This window comes from Mesoplodon mirus, assembly GCF_964341445.2.
Source record: "Mesoplodon mirus genome assembly, chromosome: X".
NCBI classification, from domain to species: Eukaryota; Metazoa; Chordata; class Mammalia; order Artiodactyla; family Ziphiidae; genus Mesoplodon; species Mesoplodon mirus.
Window position 1 is genome coordinate 67,861,130 of NC_138981.1, and position 7,263 is coordinate 67,868,392.

Below are 7,263 nucleotides of genomic sequence, written 5' to 3' on the forward strand. Positions count from 1 at the left end.
TGGGCTATGCTACTGGGAGCTTCCGCTTTTGTGCAGGTCTGTGTGGCACTGTTCTGTGGTTAAGCGAGGTTGCTGTTAGAAGTCAACATCTGACCACAGATCTTAGCAACAGGCCCAGCCCATCTCTAGTAACCGGCAGCAGTTCTCAGCTACTAGCAGACCATGGAAGAATGCACTGCCTGCCTATGGACACAGCAAGCTGGCCTTCTCAGAATCCAAGTCTCTGCTGACTAATAGCTCTGCTGAAGTCAGCCTGTAAGACTAGAAGAGGCGACCACATCTTCAAATGTTCAAATGCCAACTCAAATGTGCAAGGATCACAGAGAATCAGGGAAACATGATATTGCCAAAGGAAACTAATAAAGCTCCAACAAATAATCCTACAGAAATGGAGATCAATGAACTACCTGACAAATAATTCAAAATAGACATCCTAAATAAATTTAGTGAACTAAAAGAGAACACAGGAAAAACAACACATGAACAAAATGAAAATTTCTACAAAGAAAAGAAAGCATGGGGAAAATACCCACAGAAATCCAAGAGCTGAATAATATAATTACTGAAGAGAATTCAATACTAAGCTTCAATATCAAATTCATTCAAGAAAAAGAAATAATTAGTGAACTTGAAGCCAGTTTATTTAAAATTACATAATCAGAAGAACAAAAAGGAAAAATAATAAAAAAGAGTGAAGAAAGTCTATGGGTCTTATCGGAAGCCATCAAGTAAAGAAATATATACATGAGAGGGGTAGCAGAAGTCGATAAAGGATAGAGGCTTATTTAAAGAAATAATGGCTGAAATATACAAATAATGAGAGATAAATGGACATTCAGATTCATATGAACCCCAAATATGTTAAACCTGAAAACGTCTATATAAGACACATTATAATTAAATTGTCAAAAGTCGAAGACAAAGAGAGAATTTTGAAAGTAGCAAGAGAAAAGTGACTCATCACAAATTTAGGAGGACCAGTAAAAGCATATGTACTTTTTCTCAGCAGAAATCCTGCAGGCCGGGAGAGAGTGGGATAATGTATTCAAAGTACCGAAAGGAAAATAACGACCAAACAAGCATACTGTGAATGGCAACACTGTTCTGCAAAAACAGAAGGAGAGATAAATAACTTTCCTAAATAAAAAAAAAATGATGGAGTTTGTCACCACCAGACCTGCCCTACAAGAAGTGCTAAAGGGAGTTCTTCAAATAGAAATGAAGAGAAACTAACCAGCAAAATGAAAACATATGAAAGTATAAATTTCACTGGTAAAGGTAAATGCATAGAAAAACACAGAATATCATAATACTGTAATGGCTGTAGGTAAATCAATTTTACTACTAGTATAAAATTAAAATACAAGAGTGTTATAAATAACTATAACCACAAAAATTTGTTAATGGATACACTATATAAAAATAATTAAACTCTAACATCAATAATATGGAGTTTGGGGACAAGAATAAATGTGTAGAGCTTTTTATGGTAATTGAAGGTGAGTTGTTATGAGTGTAACATAGTCTATTATAACTATAAGATGTTTGGTGCAAACTTCATGGTAACAATGAAGAAAAAATACTATAACAAATACACAAAAGACAAAGAGAAGAGAATCAAATCATATCACTACAAGAAATTGTCAAACCACAAATAAAGACAGCAGAAGAAGAGAAGAATAAGAGAACTACAAAGCAGGTGGAAAATAATTAACAAAATGTCAATAGTAAGTCCTTAACTATCAATAATTATTTTAAATGTAAATGGGTTAAACTCACCAATCAAAAGACATAGAGTGGCTGAATGCATTTAAAGAAAAAGACCAAACTATATGTTGTCTAAAAAAGACCCACCTTAGATTTAAGGACACACATAGGCTGAAAGTGGAAGGATGGAAATATTTATTGCAACTCTTAACCAAAATAGATATGGGGTGGTTTCACTTATATCAGCAAATATAGACTTTAAGTAAAAAACTGTCACAGATACAAAGAAGTTTATTACATAGTGACAAAAGGGTCAATTCAACAAGAAGATATGACAATTATAAATATATATGTACTCAACATCAAAGTACATATATATAGCAAACAGTGACACACCTAAAGAGAGAGAGTGACAGCAATTCAAAAAAAGTAGGAAACTTCAATTCAATGCTTACAATAATGGACAGATCACTGAGACAGAAAATCAATAACGAAACATCAGACTTGAAAAATACTATAGATCAAATGGCCCTAACAAATATATACAGAACATTCCACACAATAGTAGCAGAATACAACTTCTTTTCAAGTGCCCATGAAATATTCTCAAGGATAGATCACATGCTAGATAAAAAAACATGTCAACAAATTTAAGAACATGGAATTCATTTTCAAGTGTCTTTTTTGACAACAAGGGGATAAAACTAGAAGATTATAACAAAAGAAATTGGACTATACCAAACAAAGTGGTATATCTGACAAGGGGTTAATATCCAAAATATGCAAAGAACTCATGCAAGTCAGCATCATAAAAACAAACAACCCAATTAAAAAAATGGGCAGAGGACCTGAATAGACATTTTTCCAAAGACAAACAGATGGCCAATAGGGCCATGAAAAGGATGCTCAACATCACTAATCATCAGGGAAATCTAAATCAAAACCACAATGAGATATCACCTCACACCTGTCAGAATGGTTGTTATCAAAAAGACAACAAATAACAAGTGTTGGTGATGATATGGAGAAAAGGAAATCCTTTAGCACTGATGGTGGGACTGTAAATTGGTGCAGCCACTATGAAACACAGTATGGAGATTCCTAAAAAATATTAAAAATAGAACAACTATATGATCCAGAAATTCCACTTCTGGGTATTTATCTGAAAAAAAAATAAAAACACTAATACAAAAAGATATATGCACACCAATGTTCATTGCAGCATTATATACAATAATATATATACCTATATATATATATTGCAGCATTATATACAATATGGAATATATATATATATTGCAGCATTATATACAATGGAATATATATATATAAAATGGAATATTGCTCAGTCATTAAAAAGAATAAAATCTTGTCATTTGTGGCCACATGGACGAACCTAGAGGGTATTAGGCTAAGAGAAATAAGACAGATGAAGAAAGACAAACACTGTATGATTTCACTTATATGTGGAATCTAAAAAACAAAACAAATGAACAAACATAACCAAACAGAAATTGAGTCATAGATACAGAGAACAAGGTGGTGGTTGCGAGAGGGGAAGAAGATGGGGGGAAGGGAGAGTTAGGTGAAGGAGGCAAGATCTTACCATGCAGCTGTGAGGGATTGCAGGGCTACTTCTGCGATCTGTGCATGTTTACTCCTGAGATCTCTTGCTCCTTTTAGTTTTTTTCTAGGTGTCCCCAGGTAGTCTACCTGTACTAATTCCTTCAGTGTTCTGTATGAGGTGCCACAGGAATGGGCCTCAGAGGCATTTTCCCAAATGCTGGCAAAGTTCAGTGTCCCCTTCAGTTTATGTTTTGCTCAACAGAGAAATTGCAAACTGTATATATCCTTAGACGTACTGTGCTGATTTGGGGGAAGAACAATGTGAAAAAAGTAAACGTTTTTTCTTAACCTCTTTGGATGCATTTTTCTCATTTTTTTGTGTTCTCCTAGAGTGCTGTCATCACTCCCCTGGATTTTGGAGCCCTCAAAGGGCATTCTCATCTATGGATAACTAATAATCAGTGTTTCTGTAGAGGTCAAGGGCTGGGGACTTCCTATTCTGCCATCTTTGCTGATGTTACTCCAGGATGGACTGCTTTATCATTGTAAATTGATCCATTTTATTCCAGGCTTCCTCTCCTTGCTTCAGAGAATGGGGGCTCTCTCAAGGCAATTAGCTGAGACAATTTCATGGCTTATTTCTTTAGCTGCCCATTTTTCTGGCTTCACTCTCCTAAATTTCTTGATTTACAGCATTTTGCACACCCTTGTTTCCTATAGCTTTTTATTTGTTTGTTTCAGGGGAGAGGTTAAATCTGATCTCTTTTACTTCATCTTGGCTGGAACTCAGTTTGTTTTCAATTTTTTTCCCTTTTTAATATTTTTTTTAAAGATTATGTAAAACAGTTACTTGGTTCTACAGTTGAATGTATAGTGCAGGATACATTCAGATAAGTCTAGCTTTAATTGTTATCTCCTCCTACACTGTTTTTTCCTTCCACCTAAATATAATGAGTTTTTAATTAGCTTGTGGTTTGTAATTCCATTTTTTCTTTTTGAAAAAGTAATCAAAATTATTTTTTAATGGTGATCTAATTCTGTCATCAAAATTGGGATATATACTCAGTTTCAAAAGTATCACTCGAAATCTCTAAAGGTGTGATATGGTTATAAAATAAATATGGTTTAAATGTTGTTAAATGTATTTTTTTTGTTCCGTTACATTTTTTGAGCTCTTTTAACTGCAGACATTCTGTATTTTTTTAGCTTGAGAATTATGCCTCACTCCTTAGATCTGTGGAGACTTATAAAAAATGATAAAAAGAAGTCTCATATTTTCTTGAACTTCTTTGATGAACTCTAATGCCCTTCACACATTAACAGTTATAATAATTTTATTTATGTATAGATTGTGTTTATTCATTAATAATCATATTCTTGGCACTTTAATTCTGGAAACTCTGTGTTGTATATTTTAACCAGTCTCCAAAATATAACAGGTATACCTGTCCAGGAGAAACAGGAACAGCAGAACAAGGAAAGGAAATCCTCATTCACTGACACAAGAGTCTGCAACCAAGTCTTTCTCAAAGTGACTCTAATCAGTCTCAAAAGGAGGTATATATAAAGTTGTTTTCTCTTTCTTATAGCTGTTCTGTTGTAATTAGTTCTTATTTGGCACCTTCCCTCCCCTGTACTAGAAATAGGATTACCTGAACTTTTTCTGACAGCTTCTTTGTAGTCAGGCCTTAACAGGAGAAGTGAAAGGTCTGATTTACTCTTGTCACAAATTATTATTGATACAGTTCTGGAAGGCCTCAGTTTGAATATTGGAATTAAATATGACCATATAGCAGGGCCTTGGGATCTGGATCCCAAATAAATAATTCATTAATACTCTTGGTATAGGACTATATTTTCTATCTCCTTATTTAGAAACACTACCTGTTGCTACCATATTAATTTAGGATGGACATAGGGAAGGAAGATAGGTAGAAAGGGAGGCCTGTGGTCCCCTAGTCAATGCTAGTGGCATAACTTGGAGGTGAAGTCTAAGGTTTGGATTTTCTAAGTAGTAATCCTGCTAGTAGGAGGTAAGAATTGGGGAAAATTTAGGCAGTTTGTGATTGGCTTCAATGTACATAGTCTTTGTGGGCTAGATTCTAAATTTCATAAAATAGTGGGCTATGATTGTCTTGTTTACCACTCTGTCTCCAGCAGCTGTCAATAGTGCCTAGCATGTAGTAATGAATAATAGTGGTGTTGATATCATAAGTGACACTAACTAAATTTTTACTATCTAGTCAGTAACCATTTTAAACATTTTATATTATCTCATGCAATCGTCACAATTCCCTTTGATGTAACTATTATTATGCCCGTTTTACAAATGAAGAAACTGATGAGTAAGGAAAAGTAGATAACTGATCCAAGAATCAGAATTCAAATGCATTCAGTGTAGGTGTTCAAATTCTGTGATGAAAACATGCATTTGTGCATGAATGAATTGATTTACTAGGTTACACTCTATACCAGGAGTGAGTAATGTGAGCTACTGGGCATGCTGAAGCTGGACTTGATTTATAAAACTATCTGAGGGCTTCCCTGGTGGTGCAGTGGTTGAGAGTCCACCTGCCGATGCAGGGGACACGGGTTTGTGCCCCAGCCCAGGAAGATCCCACATGCCGCAGAGCGGCTAGGCCGTGAGCCATGGCCGCTGAGCCTGCGCATCCGGAGCCTGTGCTCCACAACGGGAGAGCCACAACAGTGAGAGCCCCATGCACCACACACACACACACACACACAAATTATCTGATATCCCTGAATATACCATGGTATGAATTTGTCATCCTTGGGACAAAGGTCAGTTGTTTCCTTTGCCATGGAACTGAAGCTTAGGTTGCAATGAGAGTACAAAGAGAGATTTGTTGTCCAGTTTCTTCCTTAGTGGATTAGGTGGTATTAGAGCAGTAGGAATGATATTTGCCCAGATGGAGCACCTATGGCAAATGTAGTCTGTCTTACAGATAGAACTACCATAGTTTATAGTTTGCCCACTCTGAGATTCTCAGACATGAGTAGATGTAAACAGTGAACACCAAGCTCTATTATAATTTAGGTCCAAGATGGGGGGTCAAGAGTGAAGTTATTATATGACTGCATAAAAATAATGGTAGCAGATACACATATTTGGGTCTGGCCATGGAATATAGGGGAAAAAATAGGTATTTTTTGAACCAACTCCTGATCCAAGAGTTAATTAAATGGTAATAATAAATAGTAGTTCACAACATAGAGCCTAGGTTCAGATCGCTTAAATTTAAATCCCAGTTCTCTCAGGTACTGGTTTTGTGAATTTGGGCATTTTATTTTCATACTTTAAATCTCAATTCATTTATCTGAAAAACAGAAAAAATAATTTTACTTGGACTACTGTTATTGTTTTGAGGATTAAATATGATAATGTATGTGAAGTGCTTAGTGTCTGATACACCAGTGCTCAATACAATCTTAATATAATTAGTATTATTTTTATTAATGTTATTATTATCACTGTGTATCCAGAGTCTGAAAAATTAACACATATTTTCTTGATTTCTAGAAATCAATATTTTAAAGTTTATGCATTTTATTTTTTATTATTTTATTTATGTATTTATTAAATTTTTATTTTATATTTGAGTATATTTGATTAACAATGTTGTGTTAGTTTCAGGTGTACAGCAAACTGATTCTGTTATACATATACATGTATCTATACTTTTTCAAATTCTTTTCTTTCGGTTATTACAGAATATTGAGCAGAGTTCCCTGTGCTATACACAATATACATAATATGCTATATACACAGTGTGCTATATACAATAGGTCCTTGTTGGTTATCTATTTTAAAAATAGCAGTGTGTACATGTCAAACCTAAACTCCCAACTTATTCATCCCCTGCCACCCTTCCCTGATGGTAACCATAAATTTGTTCTCTAAGTCTGTGAGTGTGTTTCTTTTTTGTAACTAAATTCATTGTATCACTTTTATTTTTTAGATTCCAAATA